Genomic DNA, 20,741 nt, shown 5'->3' with positions numbered 1-20,741 from the left:
ATTAACAAATAGGTAATTTTTACTTGGTTCATTTTTACAGGCAGCGTGTGTAAAGTAAATAAATTTGGAATCTGTGACCAGGAAGAAACAATGCCACAGGCTGTCCAGAAAAGTCGTATGTACAAATCGTTTATAACTTACTAAATTAAATAAATCCATGTGATTAAACCGAGTGAGATGGCGCCGAGAGTAGCACATTGGACTAGCTTTTGGGAGAACGACGCTTCAAACCTGTGACCGATCTTCCTGATTTAGTTTTTCCGTGTTTTCCCTATATCGCTCAGACAAATGCCGGGGTGGTTCCCTTGAAAGGGCACGGCCGACTTACTTCCCCATTCGTACCTAATCCGATGGGGCCGTTGACCTCGCAGTTTGGTCCCGTACCGTGAATCAAATATCGAGCCAACCAGTCATCTGATGAATGAGCTATAATCCTGCGAAAAGCGCAATGGTAAGATCAATAAATGTGACCGGTTACAGCTGTTTGTATTTTCAACTGTGGGCTATTATATTTCAAACGACATTAGTCTCTTGTTACCATCACTTACCAACAAAGAGGGCGTTCTCGCCTCCATGTACCACGGCCACCAATCTGTTTTGTTCTTTTGCAGCCGTGCTACAGCGACGGTATAGCGTCCGCTTCGTATTTTGGATCTCGCCTCACTTTTCAAGCTAACCTGAGACAGCGTCGCTTATGCAATCCGACTGCGAATCGTCTGGATTTCTGATCCGTGTGTTCTCGTGTTGTATATTGATTCTTACGCAGACCTGAGAAACCAGCCCAGCATTTCCTTAAACAGTTGTAGGAAACAGTGCAAAAATCCCTCGCGCTTTCGTGATTGCATCAAAATAACAATCATTAATCCGTCACGTTGAGTGCTGTCAGAGTCAATCTCTCAAGCAAAGGAAGAAAGATGGGGCTTCAGCGTCCCTTCGACGACATGGTCATTAGGGACGCGGCATAAGTTAGGATAGTGGAAGAATGTCAAAGGAAATTGGCGCATCATTTTCAAAGGAATGCTTTAGTGAAACCACGGGAAACCTAAACCTGGATGGCCGGACTGAGGGCTGAAGCATCGTCCTCACGATGGGAGGAGGACCGTGGCTACCTGTCTTAACCATACTCAGCTGTTAAATAATGAAGTCAACAGGATTTCAATCTGATTTCGATGTTACTTTTCATAGGAATATTTCACACTGTCCAGAACGACTGACACCATTTTACGACACGCATCAATGAACCAACTACTTTCAATTGACAGTAACCTAGTATTTTGGAAAAGCGAGAGAAAGAAAATGAATCCGGCCAGAACCATCTCAGATTTCCCTCGAGTCGATGTAGGAAACAAGTTAGGTCTGGGATTAAATTCTTATCAGCGTTGGGTCATAAGACAGAAAAACACTGGCTCTAATTGACAAGGATGAAGAGAGAATCGGCCGTGCCGTTCTTGAACGAACGCTACTGGCAATCAAATTAACGGATTAAAGAAAACCACGGAAAATCTCCATCGGAATGATCAAAAGGTGATTTCTGCATCTACATCGATACTCCACAAGCCACCGTATGGTTCGTGAACTAAGTTTCTCCGGAAAAAGTATCCAGGACCTTATCCACAGCGACAACCCGTACTGTCTGAAGTAATGAATCTATGGAATCAAAACCTAGGTAGCCTGAGAGGGTTTTCAACGTTACTGTATTTGAAAAAAACTCTCAAGTATCCGAGCCGAATGGTACAATGCTTTGTTTTTCCCACACGCCAGGTCTCTCTTAAAATATCGCGCTGATAATTTCTAGCATGATCCTGAACATCATTCATACAAACTTCAGGTCAGCAGGTGTGGTCGCTGTTAAATATACTCCTCACATATGAAACGGTGTGCCGTGCTTAGATACAAATCCAGATGTTTGCTTTACATTTTTACAACTAACCAATCGAAGTACATTTTACCACGCTGTTAAATTTTCCAACTGTAGGACACACTATCTGGCTGTTTACAGTTCCCAGGACTGACTGAATATCTCAAAAGTGAATAACCCATGTTAAGGTAGTTATCCAGGTTGGAATTGTCATCCACCACAAAGTTGAATCTAATCGGCATGTAGTATTGGCTCAAATGGCTCTGAGCACTATGGGACTTAACTTCTGAGGTAATCAGTCTCCTAGAACTTAGAACTACTTAAACCTAAGGACATCACACACATCCATGCCCGAGGCAGGATTCGAACCTGTGACCGTAGCTGTCGCGCGGTTCCAGACTGAGCGCCTAGAACCGCTCGGCCACCTCGACCGGCCATATAGTATTCACTCGTCCTTATGTTATAAAAGAGTACAAACAATTTAGAGGAAATGTCTGTGGACTGCCACTTCTGTCAGTCTACGTCGTTGATTGGCTTATATTTCTGTCTGCATATATCATATATTATAAGTGAAAAATTTAGCAGAAAATTAATGTAGCATTAAAGGCGTAAGCTTATTGGATATATATGGCGCGTACTGCTCCTCATTTTAACATTATTTTCCTTCTAGAACCAACGAGACGTTTATTCAGCCATTGTGTAATACTTCACTCTTGAATCATGTCATCCACTACGGACGATAATTAGGAGAGCTTTCTGAGAAGCTGCTGCTGAAAATGTTAGGTGTTTTTACACTTTAAAGCTGGTATCGTGGACAGCTACTCCCTTTTACGAAGAAACCTAAACTAGAGGCCACCAGTTCTACGACGAATTTTGGTATTAAATGCGTCCTTACGTCACGACGTGTTTTTCGTTTCCAAAAATAAACACTACACCGCTATGTCTGAAACATGTGTTCTACACTGTCTATGACAGTGAAGGTAAATTTTACTCTCGGCGGTGACCTGTCACGAAGGAACTGAATAAAAAAATATGTATCTCTTAACTATTTACGCTTACAGTGTCACTTTTGACATTTTCGCCGTTGAAATCTAAAAGGGCAGAGGGAGTGGGGCTACAGAACTGCATTATTCTGTAGTCTTTCCTGTTGCATCGGCGAAAAAAGCGTGAGACTCATTCCCAATACGCATGCATAAAGACGTCCTCGTTACGTTAGCATTGTACTTGCGGCGCATACTATAAGTAGTCTAGGCATTTATGAATGCGGAATGCGTACAGTCGGCATCCTTTCAAGGAAGTTGCAGAGGAAGACGTACCAGAACACCTTTGCTCGTGTGAATTGACAGCCTTTCTTTTTAAGACGGATCTTCCGAATAACGGATCAGTATTACAGCTGTTTACCTATAACAGTCAGTCTGGCAATGCCGCGTATTCAATAAGCGTCTTCACAAACCAGTTGTCTGTTCAGTTTCTAGTAAGTCAATATTACATCGATTTTAAAGCTTTTCGTACTTTCCGATTCAACAAATACCCAAAATTACTAAACAATATAGTAAATATCCCCTAAAAAAAGTCTACCTTTTTAGTAACACCACTTTTATGTGACATGTGACGCAGTATCTGTACGGATAAAGGCATTATACTGCAACAACACCATCCCTGCTTCACGACATTTTTTCATGAAGTCCTCACCATTTGCTACGCACTTTCGAAGGCAATGAACAGGACTACATTCACCACGCACGTCATATTTAATCCAGCAGAGATGAAATAGACATCATTGTCCAGAAAGAGGCTGCGAAGTTGCGCGTGAAACAAAGTGGGGACGCATAATTTCTGGGCCTACCATCGTATGTACGAAATGTATGATGTTTCCAGTCTTCCGTCAGCAAATGATTACTTCTATTAGTGCAACCATATTTTGTAGTATAAAAAATATTCTACACAGAACATTTTCTACCGGCGCCAAATTCGCAACTGTGTGTTGCAGCTCACCTCAGTCATCGCTCTTCGTCTTCTCTGAAATCATTTTCTACCAATGCCAAAACTGTCGTAACTGTCATACGTATGTACTAACATCGACTGTGTAGTACTAGTGGAACTTTGGCCTGCTGATGCAGCGAAGTGGTAGCGCTCCCAAGGAGCTGATGGGGCGTCCAGGTAAGTGAGGCAGTCTCAGCAGATTTTAACTGGAGCTGTCTTTTGCTTCTTCCACACACTAGCAGTTTACGAAAGAATTACCTAAAGCAAAAATTTATGACTGTATCAGTTAACTTTGAGTAAACTCGTGTGTATGTTCAGTTTGAGCTTCTGCATTCAGATACAAGCATGAAGTCTTCGCGTGGCCCGAAAGCTTAATACGCTGCCCATTGTCGAATTATCTGTCAAAACAAGTCTTGTGCAGAATAATCGGAGTTTTCATTCTCTGCGTGCGACGATTTGTTACCAGTCGGAATCTACACAAGCCTTCATAACTGTCATTTTATCACTCCAGTTTCTGCACGTTATGTACACGAGGCTTTAGGCTGTCCTGAAGGGAAAGGCTTACAGAATTGTAAAGGCGCAATTAGTTATCGAGCTGCAGCGATTCATAACGACAAAAGAAGAATCGCACGAATCGAGTACCTTTTATTTAACCGTTTTCAATATCTCTCGTCAATTCCACCAGATACAACACCGAGACAGAAGAGGAGTGCGACGGGCCTCTTTTAGCCAGCTCCCTCTGATGAAATGATACATTTCATCCTAATGAATCGCAGTCTAGCGTTTAAACATTTCCTTCTCTCCTGACGGTGGGCGACAGAAGCGAAGTGTTGGGCACTAAATACAACTTACGCGCATTATTTTGAGTTTTTCGATGGTCTTCGGTGAATAATCATGATAACGATAAATGTTCCCATAAAACACTATTTACAATGCACCATCATCCACGAACATACTTGGGTAGTTTACGTCATTGGTTGTGAACTTCAGCGACTCTATCACACATTCCTGCAGGGAGCCCCTAAATTCCATCTGATTACAAGTTCTCATCAAAGTTGTGTAGCCGATCGGAATTTCCTGTAGCCTGTATGTACTACATCTACATAGTTACTCTGGGAGTCGCACTTAAGTACTTGATAGAGGGTTCATACAACCACTTTCAGACTATTTCTCGACCGCAGCACTTTCGAACGTGGGAAAATTGAACACCTAAATCTTCCCGCGCGAGCTCTGATTTCCCTTCCTTTATCACTAAGGCCATTTCTCCCTACCTAGATGGGATTTAACAAAATATTTTGGCATTAGGAGGATAAACTGGTGAATTTCATGTAAAGATTTGCCCCAAATTTTATTAGTGATTTCACCCCGACTCGCTTATCACATCCGCGACATCCTCACCCTTATCTCGTGATGATACAAAACGAATTGCACTTCTTTGAACTTTTTCGATCACCTACGAGAATCCTATATTATGATGATCCCCAAACGTTTTGCAGTACGTCAGAAGAGGACGGACACTTGTAATGTAGGCAACCTCTCTAGTGTCTGTAGTGCGGAACTCTGTGAGATATCTTCCGTAAAACTAGAAGCACGGCATCCTTTTTCTATAGGAAGAGAAGCGTCGCATCCCTAAATCCTTATCCGCATCGGCAAGACTTTTCTCAGCAACCGCGATTATTAACCTTTTGTAAAGACAGAAGCCGTATTAGTAGAGTGTGCTCGACCTAAGAATTAAACGCTTTTGCATTCCTGTTCACCGATTGCATGTAATGCAAGTAGACGAAATTCGTAATATTAACACCATATTTTAGCTACCAGCCATGAGGTAATTATTGCAGGGAATATCTGTTGATACACCAGGGGATATCGGTATCGACGCAAGCTTTTATCCGCGAAGTAAATAACTACTGAGAATATACACTGGTATCAGCATCCGTGCAGAATTATCTATAGCCTTACTGATATTAGAAACAAGACAAGTCAGTTGAGGTTCCTCATTATTGTTCCTTTAGGAAACCATACTGGATGCGACAAAGAAAGTGATTAAGCTTATAAAAAAAGGTACGTAGATTCGAAGGAAGAAACGCAAAATAGGACTTAACGTTCCCTCGAGACTGTCAGAGACAGAGCCCAACTTAAAGTGTATCGTAGAGGTCATCCTGTCATAGTGGACAGCCTGGCATTCGACTCGACTTATTTAAGTAACGTCTGGCCTGGTGGTTTCGTGGTAAAATGTTACGAAGTTCTTCCCTAGGTTCTAAAACAATCTTGATGCAAAGGTTACTGTTCAGATTACTATCAATGCGTCAGAGTACAGATCGCTCAGCAAACCATCACGAAGTTTGTTCGCTATGCCGCCCAACAGTGCAGAATGCCAGAATGTCGACACAGCGGTAGTGGGCAGCGGCTAAGTTGTATGCGCCTACCGATGCACCGAAGATATTTTTCCAACCAGCACGTCAGTGTCCGTATTGACCTACTCATTGCTTCTGATGCATTTTTTTGTATACGGAAAAGGAGAACTGACTGAACGAAATGCGTGCTACTATTGTAGTCAACCGCACGAGGGGCGTTCCATAAGTAAAGCAACAATTTTTTCTGCAAGCTGGCTAGTTTTATTCAGGATCCCAATACACCTTATTATTCCCCGCTCGTATGGCTACAAAACCCCATTTTTCAATAAAACCTCCATTTAATGCGATGGCCTTTAGCCACATTGTTGGGAGGGCCTGTACGCCCGCATTTTGCCAATCTACTGGTCGACGTCGTAAGCAACATCTTTCTGCATCAATAACCTCACCATCACTCAGGTACTGCTTCCCGCGGAGTGCATCGTTGATTGGGCAAAACAGATGGAATCTCTTTACGGTCTTTTGTTACGCGGCGAGGAACCTAGAGGGCATAAAACATTGAGTACCCCAACTGGCGGACCAGTGTGTCAGCACTACCAACAGAGACATCCAGTACATCAGCGAGGGGTTTCATTGTGATCCGTCGATCACTTCGAATGAGAGTGTGCGCACGTTCCAAAACTGCGGAAGTCAAAGCTGTGTGCGACCGATCGGCACGGGGGAGATTGGACAACTTTGCGCGACCTTGTAGCGATGATGACAGACGCCTCGTCCAACGACTCACCGTGGTTGTATTCACTGCCAGGTCTCCGTAGACATTCTGCAACTCACTAATATAAATCTGCGAGGGTCTGGTTTTCCGCCATAAGGAACTCAATGACAGTTCTCTGAGCTTGGAACGCACCTCCGGTACAGACGCCAATTTGAAGCCTACGGTTAGCGCCGCCACCTATCGGAAAATCATGTAACTATAGGGACTGAAGCGGGAATATTCCACGAGGTCCTACAACAAATTCTGAATTTTTGCAGTTGAAATTGACCCAGAAAAAACTGTGTCGCATTACTTTCTGAATAACCCTTGTACACCGTGCCGAACCTTGGATGGAAACAAATCCACATTCGTTGTAGTTCTCCATAAGGTCGCAACACTAAAAACGGAGCTACAGAGTCCTTTATGCCATTCGAACAAGACAGCCGTCATCGTATGCTGAGGGAATACTGTGTGAACCAGTACTCACTCGTTGCTACGTACGTTCCTATCTTATATGCTATGGCGTGTAGCATGGTACCCTGCAAAAAACACATTTACTGGAGACAGAACTGCCGCCTCGTCTGACCCCTCTATTGCTGATATTGCGCTCTTTGATTTAGATGAGGCATACGTTAGCACTTCGTTTGACGGCTTTGGATGGTCTAGTCGGGAGTAGCACTAGCTTCCCGAAACGCACAAAAGAGGCCACACCTGGATATACGTCTACGTCATCTCTCTGCACACTACGTATTTGGGCTCCGCTAAAGTCACTGTTTCCGTATGCTGCACTTTCATAAACGGTAGTCCCTGTAATGAGAATGTCGCGTGAGCGTTCAGCACGCATGTCTTACGGCGCACCGACACGGGTGTGAGCGTGGCTGGAGTAACGAACTCCGACACCGGGCCTACTGCTGGCGTTCAGGAAGCCGCAGCGCAGCGCAACGCGATCCCCTGCCGACCCCGCCAGCCGGCAGAGAGTAATTGTGGCCCATTTAAGGGGCAGCGCCACAAAGCAACCGCTTTGTTTTGGTCCGGCTAACTGCACGGGGTGGCCTGGGAGGGGACGCGTTGCCGGCTGGCTACGGCCTTAGGGAGCGTGAAATTACCAGGCAGCCGGCATTCAACTAAAGCTGAACCACTGCCCGAAGATTATCCATTCAGGTTCACTTACAGCCAACTGAACACCCGCCGAAGGTGAAGCACCGTCCTGTTTAAAAAAGGGAAGTAGTAACATCTTAGTTCCATCATTCTTGCAAGTGGAGTTTGTTACACGTAGCATGTCATGATGCCAAAACTTTGTACAGCACAGTAGTCAAACAATGCCCAGCACTTTTGTTTGATAGTACTTCTCGCATATTAGGTATCTTGGTCACAACATTTCTGAAAGCGTTCAACAATGCAACGCACAGTAGGCTGATACTACAGGTGGTGTATGAATCCACGTTTATATAAAACTGCAGCTTCATTTTCTCGTGAAAATCAAATGCTGTATGCCATTTTTCAGTCCATGTAGTCTCCTTCACACGTGAAGGGCTGTTTATTCTGGCACCTTTTGAAGCCAAACGTAAAATATATAACAACTGTTCTATGGGTTTCCTTGTTGGCCCTGCAGTCTAATTCTGATTGATATACGCTGCGAGCGATCGCCAAAGCTATTATTTGTTTGTATTGTTCATGACATGCCAGAAATTTTTGCCTAATAACATATCATCAACGGGATATTGTGTTCATTTCGCCTCTTCTTCTTTGCTGTAGAGGCTTGAATACCACACTGCTCGGTATTGTATCCCTCCAGCCACAATATGCATACCGTCGACTTAATCTGCTTTAACATATTTCTTGCACTCCCGTGACTGTCTCTCCTTTCTCCTTCTTCTGTCTCACATTGCCATTGCCTCACATGGGCTGCTTTATGACATGGTGCACTGTCATGCGCATACGATCAATCATCGTCTCCGATCTGTTCTTCTACTGTATACATCGCTGATGGATTTGTTACTCAGGTGACATACAATGACTAGTCCATATTGTTCGGGTACTTTTGATCAGGCAGTGTATCTCATGAAATGACGAGAAAGAGAAAATCCGAGAAATCACGTGTCACAATAAGGTTTACTGAAAATTGTTCTTCACTCCCGTCGTTCGCGAACGGAACAGGGTAGAAGGACAAAGTAAGTACCACCAGAAGTATCATCCGCCACACACCGCAAGGTGGCTTGCAAAGTAGAAATAAAGACGTTTAATACCATTTCGAAAGAGTCGAGAGCTCTCTAAATGCGGCGTGGATAAAATAAATGCTGGTGTAGCTCTCACCGGCGGCGATTACAAGGAAGTAGCTAAACGATTCAGAGGTAAATGGTCTGGGCGGTCTCGCTGATGGGAGCGACCACAGCTGCCGGCTGGCTGGTATCGGGTGTCAGGTTCCGAGACAGCCACAGGAGTGCCACACGCGACCAGCTGCGGCTCGTAGGTAGGGAGCGCCCATGTCACGTGACACGTGGAGAGGGAGCGAAAGAGAGGAAAGGGTGAGAGGGAGTGAAGAAAAGAGAGGGGGGAAGAGGCAGGCCAAGAGGAGGGAGGGAGGGAGGCAGGGGAGGGAGGGAGGCAGGGGAGGGAGGGAGAGAGAGAGAGAGAAGCGCATCAAAGGACCTGCAGCTACTCTACACTGCTCCGGAGAAACGGGGTTCACGTTAAACTAAGGCCCACCCTGGTAGAGATTTGCTGTAGCTTCCCTGAAATTTTTACGCAAATGCAGAGATGGTATCTTTGAAAGGACACGGCCCATTTCTTTCTCTATACCTGTCCAATACGGACTTTTGCTTCGCCTCCTACCACTTCGACATCGACAGTACGTTAAACGTTATTCATTGTTTTCGTTCTGACACGCCACAGCGGTATAGCAAACCATCTAAATAATCCACGGAGTAACAGGGTCTAACATTACTTCAGCGGACCCTGCAGTGCGTCGGGCTGTGAAGCGAGCATCCTAACACAGGAGGACCGACTGTACTACCACTGACTCGTAACTGGTGACTTCCTGATTAAAGTTTTATGGTTCACAGCAAGGTAGCACGTCTGAGGATAACGTTCTGCTGGAAGAAAATAAGACACGGAGGGTAGAGTTATAGTGAAGAGAAGGTTGTCATGGCAGTCTCTTGGGACATTATTACATGTGAAAAGAAAGCACTCTTGAGCTGTGGTTACGAATCTACTCTTCGAGACTATATTCATCACTACATCTTTATCGCCTTCTGAAGACACGATCTGTTCTTTAAACACAATCATCATCATTTCAAACTATTTTAGCGGTGTTATAATTCCTCGAATCTTAACAGAACTGGACATCTATAATAATTCGGTAGTAGTATTCACCTTATCTTCGTACAAGCGTCCCTCAAAATATGTGAGGAGCACTACAACAGCGCCGGCCGCGGTGGTCTCGCGGTTCTAGGCGCGCAGTCCGGAACCGTGCGACTGCTACGGTCGCAGGTTCGAATCCTGCTTCGGGCATGGGTGTGTGTGATGTCCTTAGGTTAGTTAGGTTTAAGTAGTTCTAAGTTCTAGGGGACTGATGACCTCAGAAGTTAAGTCGCATAGTGCTCAGAGCCATTTGAACCATTTGAAAATTAGTATGGATACTCTAGAGTGTGTTCTGGTTAAATTGTACTGAGTACACATCACCATTATTAGAGTTTTCTAGATTCACGAAATACGAACCATTTTTGTTTAGCTGTATTACTGAAACTGCTTTCAGTTGGTTTGACATTCTATGTTTGATTACTTCGTGAAAAGGAATATTTTGTTTATTACGCCGGAACTTTAGGTTAGGTTAGGTTAGTGTTGTGTAACGTCCCGTCGACAACGAGTTCATTAAAGACGGAGCGCAAACTCGGGTTAGGGAAGGATGGGGAAGGAAATCGGCCGTGCCCTTTCAAAGGAACCATCCCGGCATTCGCCTGAAACGATTTAGGGAAATCACGGAAAACCTAAATCAGGATGGCTGGAGACGGGATTGAACCGTCGTCCTCCCGAATGTGAGTCCAGTGTGCTAACCACTGCGCCACCTCGCTCGGTACGCCGGAACTTTGGCACAGGTCTTAGAGAGTTTTGTTTGAAGAACCCTAATGTTCATGGTTACCCCTGATTTGCTTTCTTTCTGCCTTTTCCTATACCGATGGTTATGTCTTATTTCCAAAGGTAGATATGCTATAATTTGTTACAGCTGTTGCAATTACCCGTACAGCTACGCGTGTGACTACACGAATCACACGTACGCGGTTCGAAAGCAACCTGTTTTAAACAGTGCATTATAGATTCGCTTACGGTGGAGATGTCGCGGAAGATTGAATAGATCTGTTTAAAACGAATTTAGCCTTAGTTCCTTATTTTGTTCTAGACAGCTTCGCATCCCGGTCATTAGGATCGGACTATTGGTTCGCTTGTCACTAGAAGGAAGGAATCGCCATTTCCGTGTTGAGCACGTCAACATAACATTCCCCGGAATGTAACACACTTCTGTAGTTGTTAGTAAGTCTGATCGGAGTAAAAATTTACAAGTGTCCTTCATACATTAGCGTAACTTTGCACGGAGCGCTCTGTCACTCGGTAATCACGCTCTGATGGCGCTGAATACTTTTGGACAGACCTCGAATTACTTTGAAAGTGAGCGAGAACGTCAACACACAATGTCATCTCGTCGTCAAACGTAATAAATGAAATCCGTCTGCGCTCTATTTCGTATTGGTAGACTGTACTCTTCTATATCCAGCGACGCCTAAGGGCTGAGGATGAGACGGCAGCCGGTCTGTGCTGTTGGACCTTCAAGACTTATTCGAATGGTATATATATACAGTACAGACCGGCTGCCGTCTCATCCTCAGCCCTTAGGCGTCGCTGGATGCGAATATGGAGGGGCGTGTGGTCGGCACACCGCTCTCCCAGACGCACGTCAGTTTACGAGACCGGAGCCGCTATTTTTCAATCAAGTAGCTCCTCAGCTTGCCACACAAGGGCTGAGTGCATCCCGCTTGCCAACAGCGCTCGACAGACCGGACGGTGACCCATCCACATGCTAACCAAGCCCGACAGCGCTTAACTTCGGTGATCTGATGGGAACCGGTATTACCACTGCAGCAAGGCCGTCGGCTACTTTTCTACATAACACCTCATTAAATTCTGCGCCGATGCAGACCGGCTGTAAATGCAAAATGAAAATTGTAACGAATGCGGGAAAAAGGAAGAGACAGAATGTTATGATAACATTGTCAGGAAGAGGGAATGATTCTTTCATTTATTCCAGTTCACTCTTCTCTTCAACGCGATGGCAGACGACCTAAATTACCGTTTTCGCAGTACATCTATTCTAAAACGGTAAGTTACTTTGGCCGTAAGTTTATCTGCTTCGAGGTATGTCGCCTCCGTCAACACGAAGATGTAAAACGAGCCTCACGTGTTGCTTATCTAAGACACGTTCTCAGCCGTTATCATAGCAGTAATGTTTGCTGACGTGATTTTCTGCTGCTTTACCGCCAAGAGAACCAGCAACAGCGCACAGTCACCGACAGTGTTTATAACGGTCGCGTTCTGCGGCAGTACATTACTGACTTATATTCAACCTTTACGCGACTGTCACTTGTGAAGCTGGAGTGGCCACCCGATCTACAAGGCGTCTAGTGCCTTCTGCCATGCATAATACTTTCTACCATACGGCTCTACAGAAACAGCTGAATGTGAAATAAAAACATTAATAAGAAGGAAACAAAAAGCAAGTTGAGGAAAAACGATCTTACCTTGTTTATGTATCACACATACGGAAACTCATCCGTTATTCCCGATATGTGTGTCACTGAAGGACATATCTGATCCGTGTATGATCATTGCTCCACAGTGAGGTCAGTCAAAAACGTCCACGGGCTTTCTCCATGCAACACCGGTACGTTGCCATTTCATCAGACATCAGAATCAGAACGAATTTTTATCAGCAGTAGGAATTTCGGAGACGATTTTACTGAGACTTCGCACAAGAAGTAGTGAAAGACGTAACCGACTATTTGCGGTTTCCAACAGCGTTATGTAAATTCAAGAGTTTTGAAGAGTCGCCTCTGGATGCACTAGTCCCTTGCTCGAATGCTGCATTTAATAATACGCTCCTGAGCAAAGGTAATGTTGATTGATTCATTTGTATCTGAGGCCCATATGACAGTTTTTGTTCCACAAAGTATGACAGTCTCTACAAAGACCACTTATTTAATTCCGAAACCGAAGCTATTTCACAACATTTACTGATTTTACCGGATTTATCATTTTCCCTGCGGAACAGATATGATGAGCCACAACGTCGGAGGGCTAACAGCGTTTTCCGTTTCCGTAGATGCAACAGCCTTCAGTAAAATTCTCAAGATAACACTGGGCTAAAAACCGAATATCAAACTGAAATAGAGATATCTGAATAAAAAGTACTGAACTGACAATATCCAAGTCACCGGATACTGAAACAAGAAGTGCTGGGTGGGTCTGTTACGATTATCAGAAGTATGGTTGCGATGATCTACTAGGACGAATGATTATGGGTCCAAACATGTCACGACGAGAAAGATTGGGAACCATCACCATAAAAATATTCAACGGCACCTAAGTCGTCAGCCAAATACAGCAGATTAAATGTAAGTAAATATCTTTTATGACTGCCGCATAGCTGATTATCAATAATAAAATGTTTCATGATATGTAATTTCCTGTGCAGAATTGGTGCTATGCCGAGAAAAAATTACCCGCCACATAAATTAAGAAACAGCAATGCGTATGCGATGGCCTGGAGCATCCGACGTTAACGGCAACCTGCACCTTTTCGTTCTCTAGTATCCAACAAACACATAAATTTTGAACTTCACAACAACGTGGGCATTTTTTTGTGTGAAGTGAAAAGAAGCAGCATCTATAATTCTTTGAGGAAACCAGAAGTCGAATATTACTCATACTTCACAAATGATTGTCGTAATTCGCTAACAGAATATAAGTGTGCCTGAAAATGTTTCACTGAACTTCTCAGTCACTTACACTGCTTCCAATTTGTGATTTACTTGAGCCGGCCGGCGCTTCAGTCTGAAACCGCGCTACCGCTACGGTCGCAGGTTCGAATCCTGCCTCGGGCATGGACGTGTGTGCTGTCCTTAGGTTAGTTAGGTTTAAGTAGCTCTAAGTTCTAGGGGACTGATAACCTCAGATGTTAAGTCCCATAGTACTCAGAGCCATTTGAACCATATTTACTTGACTGAGACGTATCTTTAACACCAATCTTAAAACGATTCAGTAACGCTCTTGACACATCATCTCACTTTTTTTTTTCTTTGGCAAATGCAAACTTAACGCACCAAAACGATGTGAAACGAAACTAAACACACAACTGCCAAACTCGTTACAGTAATTACACAACGATACCAAGTGCAACGTTCTTCTCGGCGGCATTCTTCTTGGAATAACTTAAAAGAAGCTGGAGCACCGTTTACAAGCATCTTCCCGTACACGAGCATATGACTGAGGCATTGCAGCCGGGTGCAACAACAGGTAACGAAATAGGGGATTCACATTCCACGTGATATCATGCTGCTCTTCGATTGGATAGTCTGATAGCATAAAAAACCCAGCAGAGAATCCGAGAAGTGGCAACTATCTTATCTCGACGGTATTATCTCTAGACATACCAAGTGTTTTATTGCTTTCCCTTCTACGGCCGTCAACAACACGTAAATTATATTGCTCCGAATTCTCCGCTGTATCCTTTCGGAGGCGGTCGCCTCGCACGGTGGTGTTGAAAACTTTGCTGAGTGTCGCAGGGAAGTGGGGACCCCTGGACAGGTTGAACAGCTGAGTCGTCCTTCAAGGCGTGCTCCGATGGCGCGCTCTTACCACTAAGATGTTCGTTGGACTACTGGTCCACGCACAGGAAAGAAACAACCTTGGAGGTCGCCATAGGCATAGCAGTCCCCAGCTGGTCAATGTAACTGATAAATAATTATGGTTGTGCAATGCATGAAAGTATGTGGACTAGAATGAGAGGCTACAAAATAATACTGAATAGTTCAGAAGTTTGGAAATATATTGCGCCATTCGAGAATCGTTGTGGGCAGTATTCGCAATACCCTTGCCAGTCACTCAAGTGCTTCGATGAGGTACAGTGTCTGGCTTCTTTGTTTTCGCTGTGGTGTTTATCAACTAAAATGAGTTCCAAACAAGAAGAAAGATCATTCACAACAGAGTCCATCGGAATGTACAAATCACTGCCGACATTATGGGATGTTAGGGTTGATGCACATTAAAAACTGGAAATTTAAAAATGATTCTTATGAGCTGTTACTCACCAAATACAGAGAACGGTACCCGGTAGCTACAAGGAAAGACCTTTTGTTGAAAATATTTTTTAAGAACATACAGGCAACCATTTCCATTAACGCATTAAATGATGGGCCACCATGGCGTAAAACATTCTGACAATCATTTATCTCGTTCAACTTCTCTCAACATGGTTTCGTGAGTGAGTTTTTTACGCTCTTATAGCGAACTTTCATCCACCTTCTGACAGAAAATCCGCCTCCGTAGCTCTGTGGTCAGCGCGTCTGCCTGCCACGTGGAGGTATTTTTCCTTCGTCGGAGGACTGGAATGGGTGCATTTCAGTCTTGTGATGCCAACTGAGCAGCTACTTGACCGAGCAGTAGCGGCAGCAAGGCCAAGAAAGCCGACAACGGCCGGGAGAGCGGTGTGCTGACCGACGTCCCTCCATAACGACATTGGCAGAGAATCATACGGCGGTCGGTTGGTGCTGACTGACCCATCAGGGCCAGAGCGCGCAGCTTTTCTTTTCTTTAGATCTGCCTGAAAGAAAGTAGGTCAATCATCACAGCAGCAGCGTCTTGATAGTTCAAAATTTCGAACCAGACTAAAATTGCAAAGTGTTATTGAGCAATCTAGGGAGAATTCTCGTTAATATTGCACAATACAGTAACAACGACTGTCTAGGGGCCGTTGTAGGGAAACTACGGGAAATCTGAATCTGAAGTGTCAGACTGAGATTACACGCGGTTCCCTAAGAGAAGTTACAAATCTCCCCTTTATGCCTCGCTCTCACTTCACCACATATCAGTTGTATATAGGAGCCTATGCGAGCTTTTGTTGACGTGGAAGAAGAATATCTACTAATCACCCCAAGATGTAGGACATTTTACCAGCACAAAAACTAGCTATGTGTTGCTGAATGACTCCTTTGTACGATGTAGGTCAACTGCTAATGCAGTCGGTAAGACATATTAGATGAAACACGCTTTCTGATCAAGTTCCATGTTATTTGCATTTAACTTACCGCAGAATTGCAAACAATCGGTACAAATCAGAAGAATGGCAATGTGCAGTGGCTAACAGTTTTCTGTTAAGCTTTCCTACTGGTTTTGTTGTTCCTTCGGCTGTGCGGTACATGGAACGAGTCACGTCATTCACCAACGTCTTGTCAAGTTACACGATGTCCTCGAATGAAAAATTCCTGATGACATGCAGATAAAGGTATCTCTAAGCCACTACATCACTTCGTTCTATGATAAATTTCGGAGATGCAAACTTTTCGTGACAGCAATAAACTTGTGAAGGCAGTGTAAGCACTGATTTAATCCCCTTAAATATCTTCGCTCCTTTGAGGCGAAACATACGTTTTTTCAACGTAGGACCCTCTCTCCCTTACCAAACACAACGTTTGCGTATTTTAGACTGCTATAATGTGACCATTGTGATTATCCGGTGCACGTGTTTTCGGACGAACTCTCTTATAGAAAACTTGATCTTCAGACGCACCACACTGCCATTAATAAAAACCAGTTCTCAGCAACATCTGACGAACGCAAAATACTTCAATGCTCGAAAAACCACACTTCACAAAAAGAACGCAAGAACACAGAAACAACTTATGCTCGCAGTGACGTACTATTGTTTCATAACAGGGTGCATTTGAGCGTGATGGTCAGTTGGTGGCGTAGGAAACTGGCTTGTCATTTATGATGCCTGGCCAACGGCGTCATCTTCCTCCACGTGACTGAACTTTCAAAAGATGCGGGTTATTTTAACCACAGGAAGTGGTTGAAGGAAGTCAAAATATTTTGCTGATGCCTACTTACATTGGGGGTACGACCATCATGACAAGTATTAAGTAATTAAGTAATCAGGACACGCACGGAAAGATTAAAATTTTAATTTTTTCCACGTGCAATTCGAGAGTGGAACGGTAGATAAATAGTCTGAAAGTGGTTCTCTGAATCCTCTGTCAAACACTTAAGTGTCACCTTCAGAATAATCTTGTACATGTAGATTGTAATACGAAGCACATTTTTAGATCTCACAAAAAGTGGCACAAAAAGGCGGCCGTGCCCTTTTTGAAGAATTTATGTTGAACTTGGGGTTCGTTTACTTTCTACATACAGTACTTCACACAGCAAGATGCATTTGGTCTTACATCTATGAAAGGACTCAAGAAGACTAGGTCCGATGACGAGGTGATTAGAGAGCAGAACAAGTTCGTCTTGCGAAGTGACAGGGAAGGAAATACGGCGTGTCTTTTTTGCAGAGACCATCCCGCATTGGCCATAAAGATTTATGGAAAACCTGAATAATGTACATGGCTGGACGAGAATTTCAACCCCTTACCTCCGGAATGCAAGTAAGGTGCTGAAACTTAAGGCGGGAGTCAAGTAGAAACAGGGAATTATATCTCGTGCAGTTTAAAGACTGACAAGTCAGTGTAAAGTCTTCATTTCCCACTACGGACACACATGACTCGTGCGTAAGAGAAAATATGCAACCTCATGTCGACAAACAAGAACAATGGAACAGACAATTTCCGGTGACAACAATTCAAAATCGAGGCCACGAAATGTCTAGTCTGCAACTGACAGCATACACTGATGAGCGATTAAATTACAGAGACTTCTTTTGTTATACGTAGTATCGCTCCCTCATCTGCAGACGGTGACGAATAATTAACGACCGCTGAACCGTGGTCAACAGATCCAAATGACTGGCCCCCAGCCATAAGTATATCTGAAGATATTCACTGAGATACTCCAACAACAATTAGCACTGTATCTTCCAGCAGGAAGCTATATCGATCATGGGCGAGGACAACCTGTAGTGTATAAGGCATAAAGAAAAAAGATCAGACATTTACGTACCGTAGATGACCAGTTCACTGGAGATGATGCTAAAGCTCGGATTGGAAAGAAAATATTCAGTGTCCTTTTCAAAAGTGTTAAAATGTGTGTGAATTCCTATGGGACCAAACTGCTGAGGTCATCGGTCCCTAGACTTACACACTACATTTTAACTAACTTACGCTAAAGACAACACACACACCCATGCCCGAGGGAGGATTCGAACCTCTGGCGGGAGCGGCCGCCCGATTCGTGACTGGCGACTCCAACCGCGCGGCCAGTGTCCTTTTAGAAGGATGCATCCCGGCGTTCCCCTTAAATGATTAAAGGATATCACGGAAGACCAAATTGTGGATGGCGGAAAGAAGATTTGAACAGCGCCATCCTCCTGAATTAACAATACTCCACCTTCCCCAGTACTTGTGCAAAGAAACATATTTCATCTTACAGATTACAATCCTAAAAATACCACGAGGGACCTGAACAGTATCCTGCTGGCCAGGAAAATACATAGTCTCACTTTGACTTCTATGCACTTTATAAGCTTCCCTTGTTGTATATTAATGCTCAGTAAATACGACTTTACGCTGTATCCATAAGCGCAGTCAGCTGGGCAGCATGTATTACAAAGTGCATTTAGGAAAATGGAAGGATAACATTACATTGCATTTTGCTTAGCTTTTGTTCGAACTCATGATAGTTGATTGTGACGCTGTAAATTCCTACAAACTTGAAGTGGAACTAGTAATTCTTTTTTTTCCCCTAAGTTAATTTCTTCCGCTTTCGTCTGGCAGTTCGATTTATTAGCGCTTAATTACATTATTATCATCACTTTTTACCAAAGAATGAAACTTCATGGTTGATTACGGATAGCACCAAATTTGAAGTACAGTACAGGTACTAATGAAAGATGTGCCTGACAAAGACGGCTTAATATTCAAAGATATTAAAATACAGAGACATACCTCGAGTGATTTGAAACACTGATTTATATTTTAAGCTTCTACAAGACTATTACGATAATGTGAATTTACAGAAATTGGTTATAGGTTATATAAAAAGAAATGTTTTTTGGAACGTTACGATTACATTATGTGCTAAAAAAGTTTTAAATTTATTACGACGTTAATTTGGATATGACTGAAACATATGCACAAGCCTTATTCACACAATTATGACTTCAAAACGAAATCTACAATAATGTAGCTGAACCTTACACCAAGGAAGTCACTAAATTAATCGACCAATACCACAGCGTGACAATTACTGAAGACAACGATACGCATCACTCTATCTCCCATACCTCTAAAAACATTACAATTGGTAAAAAACAGGTTTACTTCTGCCAATACCTCATCTCCTACCCTCCAAAATTCACAGAAGGTCTCCTATAAAACTTTTAGGACCAGCACTCCTGGAAAAAAGGATACTGCGGAGACATGGCTTAGCCACAGTCACAGCCCGACTCGAAGTCAGGACCTTAACATTCGGAACAGCAGTTACCCGCGCAAGACAAAGGTTGGAGTCCCGGTCCGGCACACAGTTTCAATCTGCCAAGAAGTTTCATATCGGCGCACACATTCCTGCAGAGTGAAAATCTCATTCTAGAAACACCCCTCAAGCTGTGACTAACCCAAGTCTCTGCAATATCCTTTCTTCCAGGATTTCTAAAGCTGCAATTTTCGAATAAGAGCTTCTGTGAAGTTTGGAAGGTAGGACATGAGGTACTGACGGAAATAAAGGTGTGTGTGCGGGTCGTGAGCGGTGATTGGGTAGCTCAGTTGGTAGAGCACTTGCCCGCGAAAGGCAAAGGTCCCTAGTTCAAGTCTCGGTCCGGCACAAAGTTTTAATCTGCCAGGAAGTTTCGTATCAGCACATACTACGCCGCACAGTGAAAATCTCATTCTGGAGTGTGCTGTTATAGTGATCACTAATTTCTCATTTTGATTGCAATTAGTAATCCGCTTTTGAAATGCACCAATTTGGTTCGGGACTCATCAATTCGTGACCTTATTTCAAAGCTACGAGCTGAGAGTAGACAGACATAGGAAAAAGTTCCCCGACTTCGGGATTTTGCCGGTGTATTTTTCTAAACAGCGTACGAAAAGGGAATCGCGCGCTGAGTGCATTACCGGCACCGCGACCACAGCAAGCAAAGATCTGAAGGAACAGAGTCCAGCCGGTGCCTGCAGTGAGCCCCGTGGCGCGTGCGGCGCCAGCTGCGTGGCGCGGCGTGTTTTTGCGGCAAGCTGCGGCGCTCGCGGTGAATGGGAGGCCCGCGCCACAACCAGCAGCCGCGACAGAGGCAGCTGGCGGCCCACAAAAAGCGCCGCTCTCCTCCACTACTCTACGGTATTACCCACCAACAAATATTGCACGTGTCTGTAATTTCTCACTCTCGTCGCGCTCGTATCCTCCGACCGCTGCTCACACACAGCCGGCCGGTTATCCCAGAGCTTGAAAATCGATGCCGAAACCTTCGTATCACTAGAATATGAACACCAACCCAAGTTTGCGATTCAGATATCGGAGTCTTCTTTTAATGCTCCCACTACCTGATTTTTTTTTTTATCTCACTAAGTAACACTGGGTCGTACAGGCTCCAAGTAATTTA

The 20,741-nt window shown here is 44.0% G+C and overlaps 1 protein-coding gene and 1 pseudogene across 1 annotated transcript in view; both read right to left on the bottom strand.

Moving 5' to 3' along the window:
* LOC126236934 (uncharacterized) overlaps positions 1-20,741 on the bottom strand; it is a 557,773-nt gene that overhangs the window by 306,106 nt on the left and 230,926 nt on the right. The gene's annotated exons all lie outside the window — the stretch shown is intronic.
* Positions 11,972-12,089, bottom strand: LOC126238073 (5S ribosomal RNA; annotated as a pseudogene).

This window comes from Schistocerca nitens, chromosome 2 (genome assembly GCF_023898315.1).
Source record: "Schistocerca nitens isolate TAMUIC-IGC-003100 chromosome 2, iqSchNite1.1, whole genome shotgun sequence".
NCBI classification, from domain to species: Eukaryota; Metazoa; Arthropoda; class Insecta; order Orthoptera; family Acrididae; genus Schistocerca; species Schistocerca nitens.
Note: the sequence above shows the minus strand (reverse complement) of the source record. Positions and strands in the feature narration are given on the sequence as shown.